The following is an 18,904-nucleotide window of genomic DNA, read 5'->3' on the forward strand; positions in this document are numbered from 1 at the left end:
CTTTCAGAGTCATGCGATACGGTGGAATAGATATAGGCTGAGTATCTGGAGCCAAGTCAATAAAAAAATCAATAATACGATCAGGTGGCATACCTGGAAGATCTAAAGGAAATACATCGGAGAACTCCTGAACTACTGGCACTGAATCAATAGTCGGAGTCTTTACAGTAGTATCCCGAACATAGGCTAGATAGGCCAAACAACCCTTCTCAACCATGTGTTGAGCCTTTATAAAAGAAATAACTCGATTAAACTAACTGACGAACCCTTCCACTCCAGCCTAGGCAAAGATGGAATAGCCAAGGTAACAGTTTTGGCATGACAATCTAGAATAGCATGATATGGAGATAACCAGTCCATACCCAGAATAATTTCAAAATCGGTCATCTCGAGCAATAAGAGATCTGCTCTAGTTTCATAACCACAGAATGTAATAATACAAGACCGGTAGATCCGGTTCACAATAACAAAATCGCCTACAGGAGTGGACACATAAACAAGAGTACTCAAGAACTCATGAGAAACACCAAGGAATGGAGCAAATACAGATGACATATATGAATACGTGGATCCTGGATCAAATAATACTGAGGCATCTTTGTCGCAAACAGAAATAATACCTGTAATCACAGCATCTGAGACCTCTGCATCTGGTCTAGCCGGAAAATAATAGAACCGAGCTGGAGCGCCAACTGGCTGGCCTCCGCCTGGCTGACCTCTACCTCTAGGATGGCTCCTACCTACCTGTCCTCCACCTCTTGGTGGTCAGACTACTGGTGGAGCAGCTGGTCCGGTAAGCATAGGCTGCTGACCCTGCTGTAATGATCTACCCCGAAGCCTGGGGCAAAACCTCTATATATGACTGGGATCCCTGCACTCGTAATAACTCTTCGGTGCGATGGGCTGCTGACTAAGTGTATGGCCCTGGGGAACAGAATACCCACTGGGAGGACCCTGAATAGCTGGTGGGCGGTAGGAACTCTCTGGTATAGTACTGAGATAAGGTCGCACTGGAGCACCTCGAGGAGGTAGTGGTGCTGGAAATGGGGGTCTGCTGGACTGCCCCCTCATGAACTGACCTCTGCCCCCAGATGGATCACCTCTGAACTCTCCAGAGTACGTGAATCGCTTATCTCTCATAATCTGCTCTCGGCTCCGCTGACGCACACCCTCAATCCTCCGGGCTATCTCCACAACTCGCTCATAAGAAGTACCCATCTCAACCTATCGAGCCATAGTGGCCTGAATACCAGTATGTAAACCAGTTACAAACCTCTGCACTCTCTCCACCTCAGTAGGGAGTATTATAAGTGCATGGCGAGATAATTCAGAAAACCTCGCCTCATAATCAGTCACTGATATCTGACCCTGCTGGAGCTGCTCAAACTAAAACCGCAACTCTTCCCTCTGGGAGGATGGAATATACCTGTCCAGGAAGATACGGGTGAACCTGTCCCAAGTAATGGGAGGAGAATCTACTGGTCTGCCAAGAGCATAAGACTACCACCATCTACGGGCTATGCCCTCTAGCTGAAAAGTAGCAAACTCTACCCCATGAGACTCTAATATCCTCATGTTGTGCAGTCTGTCCCTGCAACGATCAATGAAGTCATGTCGATCCTCATGTCGCTCACCCCCAAAGACAGGAGGATGTAGTCTAGTCCAACGGTCCAATAGCTTATAAGGATCGGCGGCTACAGCTGGCCTGGGCTCAGGTGTAGCTGCTGCCACTGGCTGGGCTCCACCCACGGGTAGTGCACCCTGGGTCTGATATACAGTAGCTGCATGTCCATGAGCCTGCGCGGTAGGGGTCTATGCTCCCCCGCCCGCCTGAGATGTGGCTGGGTCTGCCGGAAATAAACCGGCCTGAGTCATATTATCTATGAACCGGAGCATACAACCCATGACATCCTGAAATCCCGGTGCAGATGTGAAATCCATCGGAGCTGGCTCTGCCAAAGGCACCTCACCATGCTCCTCAATAATGGGATTCTCTGCTGGACCCACTGGCGGCATAACTGGAACAGTCCTGGGACGTCCTCACCATCTACCACAGGCTGGAGCCCTCCCTCGGCCTCTAGCAACTGGGGGAGTAGCTCTTTCCTGGTCTGGAACCTCATTCGAGCGCGTTCTCACCATCTGAGAGAATAAGAGAAGGATATTTAGAACTACATCAATTGCACGATGGAATATTAAGAAAGTAAATTTCCTAACACCCTATAGCCTATCGAAGATAAGTACAAACGTCTCTGTACCGATCCGTAAGACTCTATTAGGCCTGCTAATAACTTGTGAGACCTACGTGAACCTAGTGCTCTGATACCATGTTGTCATGATCCAATTTTACCTATAGGTTGTGATGGCGCCCAACATTACAGCTAGGTAAGCCAACTTAATAAATTAAGCATATATTAACAAAATTTAAAACCAAGAAAATAATAAAACCCAAATTCTACCAATGTGTGTGCCAAGACCTGGTGTCACAAGTGTATGAGCATCTAGTAGATTATACAAAACCTTAAACATTGTCTGAAATAAAAATAGACAGAATGAAAAATACAAGGAGAGACACTAGTAGCTACAGAACGGATTAGAAAGGCTCACCACTATACCCCTGGATAACGTGGTTGTAAGACGATAGGTCCCCCACTAGTACTTGCCTCAGGTCCTGCACAAAAAGTGCAACAAGTGTAGTATGAGTACGTAAACAACGTGTACCCAGTAAGTATCAAGCCTAATCTCAAAGTGGTAGAGACGAGATGGCCGACTTTGACAATCACTATGGGTCAATAATAATAATTGAAATACATCTAGGATATTTAAATCAGCATGATTTAGAGAATTTAAAATAATTTATTTAATCAGTGAAAATAATCAAATTCCTTCAAATGCAAAAATTCTCAATATATTAATTAAATTCCTTCAATTCAAATATTTCCAATTTATCAATTAAATATCATTTACAGGAATAACAATTAATTCTTTAACAAGCAAGAATAATAATTCATTAAATTCCAAGGATTTTTCAATTTATCAATTAGCTTCGCAAGCTGAAATAAACTATTAAAGTATCATGTAATTATTATTATTAAGCACGATTTTTGCCGAGGACGTACGGCCCGATCCAGAGTGTCGTGTACACTGCCGAGGGACGTGCGGCGCGATCCATAGATGCATATATCCTGCCGAGGCGTTCGTCCCGCTCCACAAGAAAGGAGGACATTTTCTTATGTACCTCCGGAAGGAGAGTATATTTATTATAGCATAAATTTGGGAGGAAGAACAATTTCTTTTAACAATTAATTAATTTAAACAGAAAATCAAGCATATGAGATTTTCATTCTTTAATATCTTTATCTAATAATTCACAATATATTCATATATATCAATTAATATTAATTAAACAAAGAATACAATTTACATAAGTAATTCATGCTTTGAGTCCAAAACTACCCGGACTTTAGTATTAATAGTAGCTACGCACGGACTCTCGTCACCTCATGCGTACGTAGCCCCCGCAATTAGCAACAATTATTCAATTTAATCCCTATGGGGTAATTTCCCCCTCACAAAATTAGACAAGAGACTTACCTCGTCTTGCTCAAATTTAATCCACTAGAAGGCATTTTTCATGATTATTTAACTCTGTCAATCTCGAATCTAGCCAAAATAATTCGATACCATCATTAAAACTTATTGGAATCAATTCTATAAGAAAATACTACTTTTGCAATAAAAATTCCGAAATTAATTAAAAATTCGTCTGTGGGACCCACATCTCAGAATCTGGCAAAAGTTACGAAATATGAACATCCACTCAACCACGAGTCTACCCATACCAAAATCACTATATTTCGATAACAATTCGGCCCTCAAATCCTCAAATCTATCCAAGAGGGTTTTCAAACTTTTCCAACTCAATTCACCAATTAAGTGATAAAAATAGTGATGAATTCAGGTAATTTAACCAATATTGAGATAAGAACACTTACCTCGTTGTTTTCTCTGAAAATCTTCCAAATATCGCCTAAATCCGAGCTCCAAATCATTAAAAATGAAAAAATTTCAAAACTTAAACTCTCTGCCCAGTGATTTCTTCTACGCGATCGCGAACTTCCTCACGCGATCGCGTAGCACAAATTTTACTACCCAAACATTAACCCTACGTGATCGCATCAAGTCTCACGCGATCGCGAATGCACCAGGTTCCGACTCTACACGATCGCACCCCTCTTCATGCGATCGCATTGCATAACGCGTGGCCCAGCTTCCTCTCAAGTTTCCCCTATGCGATCACAAACACCGACACGCGATCGCGATACACAGTAGCCTACCCTACGCGATCGCGGACGTGCCCATGCGATCGGAGTGAACAAATTCCCAGCTGTCCAAACTAACCCTACGCGATCGCAACCCTATTCTCGCGATCGCGTAGAATAAATCCACCTCTGCCTAAATTACTCTACGCGATCGCAGACCAACTTACGCGGTCGTGTATAAGGATACCAGAAGAAAATACCAACAGTTATCAGCAGTGTTCCATAGGCCAAAAATGATCTGTTAGCCGTCTGAAACTCACCCGAGCCCCACGAGACCTCAACCAATTATACAAACAAGTCCTGAATCATCATACGAACTTAGTCGAAACCTCAAATCTCATCAAACAACGCTAAAACCACGAATCATCCTCCAATTCAAGCTTAATGAAACTTAAAATTTCCAACTTCTTCATTCGGTACTGAAACCTATTAAATCAAGTCCGATTGACCTCAAATTTTTTACACAAGTCATAAATGACATAACTGAGCTATGAAAATTTTCAGATATAGATTCCGACTCCGATATCAAAAAGTCAACTCCCCGGTCAAACTTTCAAACTTAAATTCTTATTTTAGCCATTTCAAGCCTAATTTAACTACGGATTTCTAAATAAAATTTCGAACACGCTTCTAAGTCCAAAATCACCATACAGAGCTGTTGGAATCATCAAAATTCTATTCCGGGGTCGTTTTCTCAAAAATGTTGACCAAAATCAAACATAGCACTTTAAGGACAACTTAAGGAACCAGGTGTTCCGGTTTCAACCCAAATACTTTCAAATCCCGAACCAACCATCCCCGTAAGTCATAACTCATTAAAAGCACATACGGGAAGTTTTATTTTAGGGAAGGGAGTTCTAAAAGTTACAATAACCGATTGGGTCATTACACAGTATCTTTTCAAATTTCTTTAATATTTCTAGAAAATTAATAAAATTACTTAGAAATTTATTCTGGAAATAATTGATATATGTTTAATTTATTTGTTGGCTTGCCTATCTGTAGTGTTGGGCGCCATCATGACCTATAGGTGAAATTGGGTCGTGACAACATGGTATTAGAGCACTAGGTTCACGTAGGTCTCACAAGTTATGAGTAGGCCTAATAGAGTCTTGCGGATCGGTACGAAGACGTCTGTACTTATTTTTGAGAGGTTATAGAGAGTTAGGAAACTACCTTTCTTCATATTCCATCGTGCAATTAATGTAGTACAAAATATCCTTCTCTTATTCTCTCACAGATGGTGAGAACGCGCTCTAATGAGGTTCCAAACCAAGGAAGAACTACTCTCCCAGTTTCTAGAGGCCGAGGGAGGGTTCCAACCCGTGGTAGAGGGCGAGGACGTCCCAGGACTGTTCCAGTTATGTCGCCAGTGGGTCTAGTGGAGAACCCTATTATTGAGGAACAGGGTGAGGTGCCTGTGGTAGAGCCAGCTCCGGTGGATTTCACATCTACACCGGGATTCCAGGATGTTATGGGTCATATTCTGCGGTTCATGGACAATATGACTCAGACCAGTTTATTTCCGGTAGACCTAGACACATCTCAGGCGGGCGGGAGAGCACAGACCCTTACCGCGCAGGCTCATGGACAGGCAGCTATTGTATATCAGACCCAAGGTGCACTACCTGTGGGTGGAGCCCAGCCAGTAGCAACAGCTACACTTGAGCCCAGGCCAGCTGCAGCCGCTGATCCGCAAAAACTATTGGACAGATGGACTAGACTTCATCCTCCTGTCTTTGGGGGTGAGCGACATGAGGATCCCCAGGATTTCATTGATCGGTGCAAGGATAGATTGTACAACATGAGGATATTGAATTCTCATGGGGTAGACTTTTCTACTTTTCAGCTAAAGGGCAGAGCCCGTAAATGGTGGCAGTCTTATGTTCTTGGCAGAACAGCAGATTCTCCTCCCATGACTTGGGACAGGTTCACCTGTATTTTCCTGGACAGGTATATTCCACCCTCTTAGAGGGAAGAGTTGAGGTTTCAGTTTGAGCAGCTCCAGCAGGGTCATATGTCAGTGACCGATTATGAGGCAAGGTTTTTTGAGTTATCTCGCCATGCACTTATGATATTCCCTACTTAGGCGGAGAGAGTGCTGAGGTTTGTTGCGGGTTTACATACTGGCATTCAGGCCACTATGGCTCAAGAGCTTGAGATGAGTACTTCTTATGAGCTAGTCGTGGAGATAGCCTGCAGAATTGAAGGTGTACGTCAGCGGAGCCGAGAGCAGGTTATGAGAGATAAGCGTTTCAGGTATTCTAGAGAGTTCAGAGGTGCTCTGTCTGGGGTCAGAGGTCAGTTCGTTAGAGGGCAGTCCAGCAGGCCCTCATAGCCAGCACCACCGCCTCCTCGAGGTGCTCTAGTGTGACCCTATCTCAATGCTATACCAGAGAGTTCTTATCGCCCACCAGCTATTCCCAGTGGGTATTCAGTTCCCTAGGGCTAGACTCTTAGCCAGCAACCCATCGCACCAAAGAGTTGTTACGAGTGCGGGGATCCCAGTCACATACGGAGATTCTGCCCCGGGCTTCGAGGTAAACTAGTGCAACAGGGTTAGCAGCCTATGATTACTGGACCAGTTGCTTCACCGATTGTCCGACCACCAAGAGGTGGAGGACAGGTGGGTAGGGTTCGTCCTAGAGGTGGAGGTCAGTCAGGCGGAGGCCAGCTAGTTGGCGCTCCAGCTTGGTTCTATGCTTTTCCGGCCAGACCAGATGCAGAGGCCTCAGATGCCGTGATTACAGGTATTATTTCTGTTTGCGGCAAAGATGTCTCAGTATTATTTGACTCAGGATCTACGTATTCATATGTGTCATCTCTATTTGCTCCATTCCTGGGTGTTTCTCGTGAGTCCATGAGTACTCATATTTATATGTCCACTCTTGTGGGCGATTCTATTGTTGTGAACCGGATCTACCGGTCCTGTATTATTATATTTTGTGGTTATAAAACTAGAGCAGATCTTCTACTTCTTGAGATGATCTACTTTGAAATTATTCTAGGCATGGACTGGTTATCTGCATATCATGTTATTCTAGATTGTCATGCCAAGACTGTTACCTTGGCTATTCCAGTTTTGCCTAGGCTGGAGTGGAAGGGTTCGTCTATTAGTTCATTTAATCGAGTTATTTCTTTTATGAAGGACCAACACATGGTTGAGAAGGATTATTTAGCTTATCTAGCTTATGTTTGGGATACTACTACAGAGACTCCGGCTATTGATTCAGTGCATGTAGTTCGGGAGTTTTCTGATGTATTTCCTTCAGATCTTCCAGGTATGCCACCTAATGATGATATTGATTTATGTATTAACTTGGCTCTAGATACCCAGCCTATATCTATCCCACCGTATCACATGGCTCCAAAAGAATTAAAAATATTGAAAGAACAGCTTGATGAGTTACTAGCCAAAGGGTTCGTCAGACCAAGTGTATCGCCTTGGGGTGCACCAGTATTATTTGTGAAGAAGAGGGATGGAACAATGTGGATGTGTATTGATTGTCGCCAATTGAACAAAGTCACTATTAAGAACAAGTACCTGTTGCCGCGTATTGATGATCTATTTGACCAGTTGCATGGTGCTAGGATGTTCTCTAAGATCGACTTGAGGTCGGGGTACCATCAGTTGAAGATTCGGGATTCGGATGTTCCGAAGACTACTTTCCGGACTAGATATGATCATTATGAGTTTCTAGTGATGTCCTTCGGTTCAACTAACGCCCCGGCAGCGTTTATGGATCTGATGAACAGGGTATTCAAGCCATATATTGATTCGTTTGTCATTTTCTTTATTGATGACATTTTGATCTACTCGCGCAGTAAGGAGGAGCATGAGCAGCATATAAGAGTAGTGCTTCAGACATTGCGGGAACAAAAGCTATATGTTAAGTTCTCCAAATGTGAGTTCTAGCTAGAGTCTGTAGCATTTTTGGGGCATATTGTATCGGGTGAGGATATTAAAGTTGATCCCAAAAAGATTGAGGCAGTTCAGAATTGGCATCTTCCCACTTCGGCGACTGAGATTAGGAGTTTCCTAGGTTTAGTAGGTTATTATCATCGGTTCGTGAAAGGCTTTTCGTCTATTGCAGCACCTTTGACCAAATTAACTCAGAAGGGTGCTCCGTTCCGATGGTCTGATGATTGTGAGGTGAGCTTTCAGAAGCTCAAGACAGCATTGACTACAGCACCAGTGTTAGTATTGCCTTCCAATTCGGGAATGTATACAGTGTATTGTGATTCTTCACGCGTTGGTTTGGGTTGTGTATTGATGCAGGAAAGGCAAGTTATTGCATATGCTTCACGTCAGCTGAAGCCCCACGAGAAGAATTATCCAGTGCATGATTTGGAATTAGCTACGATTGTTCACGCTCTAAAGATTTGGAGGCATTATCTTTCTGGGGTGTCTTGTGAAGTTTACACTGATCATCACAGTTTGCAACATTTGTTCAAGCAGAGAGACCTAAATTTGAGGCAGCGCAGATGGCTGGAGTTACTGAAAGATTATGATATTACTATCCTATATCATTAGGGCAAAGCAAATATGGTTGCAAACACCTTGAGTAGAAAGGCGGAGAGTATGGGTAGTTTGGCTTTCATTTCAGCAAAGAAGAGGCCATTAGGTTTGGATATTCAGTCATTGGCCAACAGACTTGTGCGACTGGATATTTCAGAGCCCAGTCGAGTTCTTGCATGTGTTGTAGCTCAGTCTTCACTATTTGAGCAGATCAAGGCTTGTCAGTATGATGATCCACACTTAATGGTTCTTCGAGAAACGGTACTACGGGGTGGTGCCAAGGAAGTTACTATTGGAGCGGATGGTGTTCTGCGACTCCAGGATCGTCTATGTGTTCCTAATTGGATGGACTAAGGAAAAATATCCTAGAGGAGGCACATAGTTCTCGATATTCTATTCATCCAGGTGCTACGAAGATGTATCGTGACTTGATGCAGCATTATTGGTGGCGGCGAATGAAAAAGGACATAGTTGAGTATGTAGCTAGGTGTCTAAATTGCCAGCAAGTTAAATATGAGCACCAGAGGCCAGGTGGCCTACTTCAGCAGATGACTATACCGGAGTGGAAATGGGAACGAATTAGTATGGACTTTGTAGTTGGGTTGCCACGGACCTTGCGGAAGTTTGATGCAGTTTGGGTCATCGTCGATAGGTTGACCAAGTCGGCACACTTTATTCCTGTTGTGACTACGTATACTTCAGAGAGGTTAGCCCAGATATATATTCAGGAGATACTTCGGTTGCACGGTGGGCCAATTTCCATCATATCAGATAGAGGCCCTCAGTTTACTTCACATTTCTGGAGAGCAATACAGAGTGAATTGGGGACCCGTGTAAAGCTCAGCACAGCCTTTCATCCGCAGACCGACGGGCAGTCAGAGCGGACAATTCATATTTTAAAGGATATGCTCAGGGCATGTGTGATTGACTTTGGAGGTCAATGGGATCGTTTCTTGTCTTTGGCCGAGTTCGCTTATAACAACAGCTACCAATCCAGCATCGAGATGGCTCCATTTGAGGCTTTATATGGTCGGCGATGTCGTTCGCCCATTGGATGATTTGAGCCCGGTGAGGCTAAGTTATATGGTATAGATTTGGTGAAGGATGCCTTGGAAAAGGTAAAGTTGATTTAGGAGCGACTTCGTACCACACAGTCCAGACAGAAGAGTTACGCGGATCAGAAAGCGCGTGATTTATCATTTATGGTAGGTGAAAAAGTTCTCTCGAAAGTTTTGCCGATGAAGGGAATCATGAGATTTGGGAAAAAGGGGAAATTGAGCCCAAGGTTTATAGGCCCGTTTGAGGTGTTGAGACAAGTTGGGGAGGTTGCTTATGAGCTTACATTGCCACCCAGTCTATCGGGAGTTCATCCGATTTTCCATGTATCTATGCTCCGGAAGTATCATGCCGACCTATCACATGTGTTAGACTTCAGCACAGTTCAGCTAGATAAGAGTTTGGGTTATGAAGAGGAGCCAGTTGCCATTGTTGATAAACAGGTTCACCAGTTGAGGTCCAAGAGGATTTCTGCAGTAAAAGTTTAGTGGAGGGGCCAACTAGTTGAGGAAGCGACTTGGGAGGCCGAGGAAAACATGCGGAGCAAATATCCACACTTATTCAGCACTTCAGGTATAATTCTAAACCCGTTCAAGGACGAATATTTATTTAAGAGGTGGAGAATGTAATGACCCAATCGGTCATTTTAACTTTTAAAACCCCGTTCCCCAAAATAAAACTTCCCGTATGTGCTTTTAATGATTTATGACTTACGGGGATGGTTGGTTCGGGATTTGGAAGTGTTTGGGTTGAAATCGGAATACTTGGTTCCTTAAGTTGGCTTTAAAAAGCAAAGTTTGATTTCGGTCAACATTTTTAGAAAATGACCCCGGAATAGAATTTTGATGATTCCAACAGCTCCGTATGGTGATTTTGGACTTAGGAGCGTGTTCGGAATTTTATTTGGAAGTCCGTAGTTAAATTAGGCTTGAAATGGCTAAAATAGGAATTTAAGTTTGGAAGTTTGACCGGGGAGTTGACTTTTTTATATCGGAGTCGCCATCTTGTTCTGAAAATTTTTATAGCTCCGTTACGTCATTTATGACTTGTGTGTAAAATTTGAGGTCAATCGGACATGATTTGATAGGTTTCAACATCGAATGTAGAAGTTGGAAAATTTAAGTTTCATTAAGCTTGAATTGGAGCATAATTGTAATGACCCAACCGGTCATTTTGACTTTTAGAAACTCATTCCCTAAAATAAATTCCCCGAACATGCTTTTATTAATTTATGACTTGCGGGGATGGTTGGTTCGGGATTTGGAAGCGTTTGAGTTGAAATCGAAACACTTGGTTCCTTAAGTTAGCCTTAAAAGGCTAAGTTTGACTTCGGTCAACATTTTGAGAAAACGACCTTGGAATCGGGATTTGACGGTTCCAATAGGTTCGTATGATGATTTTGGACTTGGACGTATGTCCGAATCGGGTTTTGGATAAGCCGGGAGCGTTTTGACGCTTAATAGTAAAAATCAACTATTTGAAGGTTTAAACTTCTTTAAATTTGGTTTGGAGTAGGATTATTAGTAATTGATGTCCGTTTGGAATTTCAAGTTTGGAAATAGTTCTGTATAGTGATTTAAGATTTGCACGCAAAATTTTGTGTCATTCCGAGTAGTTTAAGTATATTTCGGCACATTGAAAGTAAATTGAAGAACTTGAAATTCTTAAGTTTGAATCAATTTTGTTTAAGGTATGATTCTTAGATTTGATGCTGTTTTACGCGTTCCGAGAGTTCGAACGAGTCCGTTTTATGATTTCAAACCTATTGGTATGTTCGAGCGGGGCCTCGGAGGTCCCGAGTGTTAACCGGACGAGGCTCGGATCAATGTTAGAATTTTGAAGAGGAGCTGAAGCATTCTGCTTCTAGTACGTTCGCACCTGCACTTGGACAGCCGCAGGTGCGACTCTCGCAAATGCGAGGTTTATGCGCAGAAGCGAAAAGGGAACCTGCGGAATCTCGGGCGCACCTGCGAACGCGCAAGTGCGAGAAAAAGAGCACAGATGCAGAAACTGGGCAGTCAAGCTAAGCTCGTACCTGCGAGGCTTTTCCGCAGGTGCGAAAGCCGCAGGTACGGTACACCTTCCGCAGGTGCGGAAATGCCTGTTGGACATAATGGTTAAAAGTCGGGGCTCAGACATTTTGAGCCCATTTTTCCTCCATTTCTAGGCGATTTCAGAGCTTTTGAAAGGGGGGTTTCAACTAACAACTTAGAGGTAAGTTAATTCTACACCCTTTGAGTTAAATACATAGATTATAAGTACATTATAACTAGTAAATCTTAGAAATCAAGGGTTTAGGTGAAAAACCTAGATTTTTATAAAAATGAGATTTTAACCATGAAAATAGTTATGGAATTGGGTAGAAATTATATATTTGAGTTCTTGAGATTATGAGTAACGTTTTCATCCGAAAATTAAGGGTGAACTTTAGGAATTTTATCATTTTGGATAGGGCAATTTATTTGATAGATGAATTTCGAATTATTGAACATATATTAATTATTTTATATAACGTTTGGATAGTTTTGGATTTTTCGGCATTGAATCGAGAATTTTACGCGACGCGATAATCGGAAAGTGGACTTTGAGACGAGGTAAGTCTATTGTCTAATCTTGTGAGGGGAAAATTACCCCATAGGGATTAAATTGAATAATTGTTGCTAATTGCGGGGGCTACGTACGCACGAGGTGACGAGAGTCCGTGCGTAGCTACTATAAATGCTAAAGTCCGGGTAGTTTAGGACTCAAAGCATGAATTACTTGTGTAAATTGTATTCCCTGATTAATTAATATTAAATTGATATATATTAATATATTGTGAATTGTTAGATAAAGATATTAAAGGATGAAAATCTCATATGCTTGATTTTCTGTTTAAATCAATTAATTGTTAAAAGAAATTGTTCTTCCTCCTGAATTTATCTCATAATAAATATACTCTCCTTCCGGAGGTACATAAGAAAATGTCCTCCTTTCTTATAGAGCGGGCCGAATGCCTCGACAGGATAGATGCATCTATGGATCGCACCGCACGTCCCTTGGCAGTGTACACGACACTCTGGATCGGGTCGTACGTCCTCGGCAGAAATCATGCTTAATAATAATAATCACACGATACTTTAATAATTTATTTCAGCTTGCGAAACTAATTGATAAATTGAAAAATCCTTGAAATTTAATGAATTATTATTCTTGCTTGTTAAAGAATTAATTATTATTCCTGTAAATAATATTTAATTGATAAATTGGAAATTATTTGAATTGAAGGAATTTAATTAATATATTGAGAATTGTTGCATTTGAAGGAATTTTATTATTTTCGTTGATTAAATAAATTAATTTTAAATTCTGTAAATCATGCTGATTTAAATATCCTAGTTGTATTTCAATTATTGTTATTGACCCATAGTGAGTATCAAAGTCAGCTATCTCGTCTCTACCACTTCGAGATTAGGCTTGATACTTACTGGGTGCACGTTATTTACGTACTCATACTATACTTGCTGCACTTTTTGTGCAGGATCTAAGACAGACACTAGTGGATGACCTATCATCGCACATCCACGTTATCCAGAGGCATAGTGGTGAGTTGCCTTTTTGAGCCGTTCTGCAGCTACCAGTGCCTCTTCTTGCATTTTTATTCTGTATATTTTTATTTCAGATAGTATTTGGAGTTTTGTATAATCTACTAGATACTCATACACTTGTGACACCAGGTTTTGGCACACACATTTGTAGAATTTGGAATTGTATTATTTTCTTAGATTTAAGTTAATCAGTATCTTTTCAAATTTCTTTAATATTTCTAGAAAATTAATAAAATTACTTAGAAATTTATTCTGAAAATAATTGATATATGTTTAATTTATTTGTTGGCTTGCCTATCTGTAGTGTTGGGCGCCATCACGACTTATAGGTGAAATTGGATCGTGACATATAGTACAACTGCACATCCTAATTTATATCGTTGCATTATTTGTTACGCAACCCAACATGTAGTGCATGTTAATCGTTATAAAACTTTGAATTAAAAGTATATTTAAATAACACATAGAGGCTCAATTCATATTACAAAAGCCTTTGTACAAACATATATGCGCACGCATAACAAAATATAATAGATTTAAAATAAAATGAATATATGATAATATTAAACAATAAGACCTAATACCGTTAAACTAAAATAAGTCGGTCGAAATCCGTCTTATGTAAGAGTGAACAACAAAATTATTATCATAATTACTATTTTAGAATGACTCGAATGCAACTGTTCATCTAACCTATAATATGAAAAAGTTAAAAAATGATATTTTAGTATAAATATAACAAATTCGTATCACTGCTCATTCAAATACAAAATGCATTAGAAAAAGAGAAAGAACATAGAGAGCAGATTAAAAGAAAAAGAGAAACTTGATTACCATTACATACAATTACCTTTAAGCAAAAAATAATAATTGTATAATACACAATAGAAAAACATATATTATAATTTACAACTGAAGATAATTTTAGACTAATAATCATACATGATATATTGTAAATAAAAATCAAAAGTGACAATCACAAATAAGGTTTTTTTTTGGAGATATAGATATTATCATGAGTTTATGGTAAAGAATATGGCATATTGACTTTTTTTTTATAAAAGTGTTCACTTCCTCCTTATTTTAAATGGTTTTGATTTTAATACTCTAGAAGCTTTAATCCTAAGATAATTTTGGTAAAAGAATACTAATCCTAAACTAACATTAATTGGTGATATTTTATTCGGTTATGGTAAAAGAATACTAAACCTAAAGTAACATTAATTCTAAAAAATTAAAGATTAGAGTTGTATCCTACGATAATTATGATAGGAGTAAAAGAATACTAAACCTAATAATACTAATTGCTTATTTTTATTTGCTTTTGGTTTTAAAATTTTGGGAAACCAAAAAAATCTCCTAAACCTAACAGGAGACATTTAATACTCCTAAAGGTAAATGGAGTTGACAGTGAACGAATTGTCCTAGTGTGAATTCGAATTGAAAAATCAAAGCTTTACATAGTAGGAAAATTATTAAATTACTATTTCTAAATAGTAAAAAATTAATTAAATGATTATTTCTAAATAGTAGAAAAAATAATCAAATTAATGTTTTATCCGGTGTCGGTGTAAACTCTATTTTAAAAGGGTAAAAAAGATGAACGATATTTTGCTAAAGGTTCCGTGCTTTTAATATAGTATAGATATAGATATTTTTATTTGCTTTTGGTTTTAAAATGTTGATATCAAAAACAATCTCCTAAACCTAACAGGAGACATTTAATACTCCTAAAGGTAAATGAAGTTGACAGTGAACGAATTGTCCTAGTGTGAATTGGAATTGAAAAATCAAAGCTTTATATAGTAGGAAAATTATTAAATTACTATTCCTAAATATTAGAAAATTAATTAAATGATTATTTTTAAATAGTAGGAAAAATAATCAAATTACTGTTTTATCTGATGTGAACTTTATTTTAAAAGGATAAAAAAGACGAACGACATTTTAGCAAGAGACTTTTAATATAGTATAGATTAAGAAATTGCAAATCAATGCTATACGGCTAATATATAGGGAGTATCATACTCTGATTTTACCAAGTACAACTCCTAAGAGTTTTTTGGTCCATTGTCCTTACTCCTTTGTAAAAAGAGTTAAAGTGAAACAGTGGAGTAGCCCTCTTTTTGCTCTATCCGTGACGCACGTTCTTGTTCTTTTTATTTTTTGATACCTTCTTAGGAGTATTATTTATTTGATCATACCAAAAAAGTGACATATTTTTATTTGTATTAAATCTATTTAATCTTTTCACATCAGTATACTTTGATTTAACTTTATGCAAATATTACGAGATCTTAAACAAAAAAGAACACTTCCGTTTTAAATAAATGGCGGAATCATATTACCTTTTTTCTTTAGATATATACTCTATATGTTTCATTTTATTTGACAACTTTATATGATTCATTTATTTGACAACATTGGATTTTTGGAATTGTTACCTTGAAAGTTTCTAAGTGAACTTAGTAAACATCATTTTTGTCATTAAACTTTGATTTTACGTGTTTAGAGAGATCCGTTCAGTTCATATATAACATCAAATAACGGACTTGTGTGACATTAGAAAAATTAGCTTCAGCCATCGTCAATTTGCGGCTCGAAAAGAGTGTTTCATATTAGGCATCTTTATATTTGTACACATGTAATTAGGAAAACAGAAAGCAACACCACAGACTAATTTATTCATTCGAGAGTTACTTGACTCCGAAAGATGAGCGTATGGCAAGGGAAAAGGAGTGTGTGTGCAAACGATCTTTTTCTCTAGATAAAAATATGGAAAACATTTTGGTTAGAGCAGTGTCCAGCCCAGCCCAGCCAAGTCCAGCCCAAGTCTCGTGAGCTTTTATATTTGATGGGTGAAGACGGGACAATCCACCATATGAATGGGCCTTAAAATGGCCAGCCCAACCCAGTCCTAAGACGGCCGCGGGCTAGGGCAGGCCGACGCTTCAATGTTTTTAGAAAAAAGAATTTATTTAAATTCTTAAATATTTAATTTATTTAAATCCTTAAATATTCTTTCGTGACATAGTCGATTAATCATTTAAACAACTTATGTTTGCTTAGAGCGTACAAAAAGCTTGATATTTGACGAGGAATGTGATGACTCGAAAGGTTATATTTAAATTTAATATTCATTTCTGTGATCTGAGACCATAAATAATACCACTTAGCATTCTTCGACTTGTGTGCGCAGTCCGTATATTTTTCCGGAAAGCTTTTATGTGAAAAATTGATAAAAATATGAATTTGTACTTTGAAACTCACTTAAGTTGACTGCGGTCAACATTTTGAGCAAACGAACCCGGATCCTATTTTGACGGTTCTGGTAGATCCATATGATGATTTTTGACTTAGGAGCGTGTCCGAAAAATTATTTGGAAGTCCGTAGTTAAATTAGGCTTGAAATGGCTAAAATAAAAATTTAAGTTTGGAAGTTTGACCGAGGAGCTGACTTTTTGATATCGGGGTCGGAATCCTATTCTGAAAATTTGAATAGATCCGTTATGTCATTTACGACTTGTGAGCAAAATTGAGGTCAATCGAACTTGATTTGATAGGTTTCGGCATCGAATGTAGAAGTTGAAAATTCTTAAGTTCCTTAAGCTTGAATTGGGGTATGATTCGTAGTTTTAGCATTGTATGATGTGATTTGACATTTCGACTAAGTTCGTATGATATTTTAGGACTTGTTGGTGTATTTGGTTGAGGTCCCGGGGGCCTCGGGTGAGTTTCGGATGGTTAACGGATCGAAATTTGGACTTAAGAAAAAATCTGAAAACTTTGCCTTCTGGTGTAATCGCACCTGCGGGCATTTTCTCGCAGAAGCGAGCTAGGCAAGCGCAGAAGCGGGGAGGGGCTAGCAAGGCAGTGTGTGTAGGTGCGGAGATTTCGCCGCATCTGCGAAGCCGCAGAAGCGGAACGCGGAGGGGCAGGCTCCATCGCAGAAGCAGACAGCTTCTTCGCAGAAGCGTGTCCGCAGAAGTGGACTGAATTTCGCAGAAGCGTGAATAACCGCAGAAGCGGCTTAGTGAGCCGCAAAAGCGAAAGCACGGGACAGATTACAAAACAGAGGGTTCCGACAATTTTTGTCATTTTGGACATTTCTAACACGGGTTGAGGCGATTTTTGAGCAAGAATTTACGAAAAAACTTGAGGTAAGTTACTTGTGATCATTGTTAGTCAATAACATTGAATTATCATCGAGTATTTCGACTAGATTACGTATTTTTGAGGTGAAATTCGAGGATTCGGGCCTAGAGATTTGAAAATAAGATTTCGGGATTTGAAGATCGAGTTGATGTCGGAATTTGGTAAAATTTATATGGTTGAACTCGTGGTTGAATGGACATTTACATTTTGTAACTTTTGTCGGGTTTCGAGATGTGGGCCCCACTATTGATTTTTTGAATTGAATTTTAGATTTTGATTGGAAAATTTTGTATTTTCATATAGAATTAGTTTCTATAATTCGTGTTGAGTATATTGAATTGTTTGTGACTAGATTCGAGGCATTTAGACACCAATTCGTGAGGCAAAGGTTTATTGGAATCTTGAGTTGGTTCCAAAGCGAGGTAAGTATCGTGGTTAACCTTGACTTGAGGGGGTAGGATTTGTTTGTCTATTTGCTACTTGATTTAATGTGCGGGTACAACGTACATGTGAGGTGACGAGTACTTATGCATTGTGGTTGAGTCAAAGCATGCGGGTGAAATTTGTTTATTATGAATAATTGCTTATTTAATTAAGATATTCCTGCTTAAGTTATTATTTTTATTTGATCATTTTTCATGAAATTATTGATAATTTAATTATTGTTGAATATTTTGGAAGGTAAGGTCAGTATTCTGGTATTTAATTGATTGATAAGTATATATCCCCCTATTTTAATACTCTTCCGAATTTATATTATTATTTTTATGGTACGGAAGAGTGTAAAAGTACGAAGGGTGATGCCGTGCAATTTATATTATTTATAATATCCTTGTCATGGTGAGAAAGAGTATAAAAGAACGAAGGGTGATGTCGTGCCATTTTCAAAGAGCGTAAAAGCATGAAGGGTGATGGCGTGCTAGAAGAGAGTTAAAGCACGAAGGGTGATGCCGTGCCAGAAGAGAGTTAAAGCACGAAGGGTGATGCTGTTCCAGAAGAGAATTAAAACACGAAGGGTGATGCCGTGCCAGAAGAGAGTTAAAGCACGAAGGGTGATGCCGTGCTAATCTTATTATTTATTTATAAATTCATGGGAAGAATGAGAGTAAAAGCACGAAGGGTGGTGCCGTGCCATTCTCATATTATCAGCTGCTCATTTTATTGTTGATGAATTAATTGAATGCTACGTGATATTGCTCCTGCTGAAATTTCTATATCATTCCCCTTCGCATGTTCCCTCCCAAATTTATAAGTTGTTAATTATTGTG

Source organism: Nicotiana tabacum, chromosome 19, assembly GCF_000715075.1.
Source record: "Nicotiana tabacum cultivar K326 chromosome 19, ASM71507v2, whole genome shotgun sequence".
NCBI lineage: Eukaryota > Viridiplantae > Streptophyta > Magnoliopsida > Solanales > Solanaceae > Nicotiana > Nicotiana tabacum.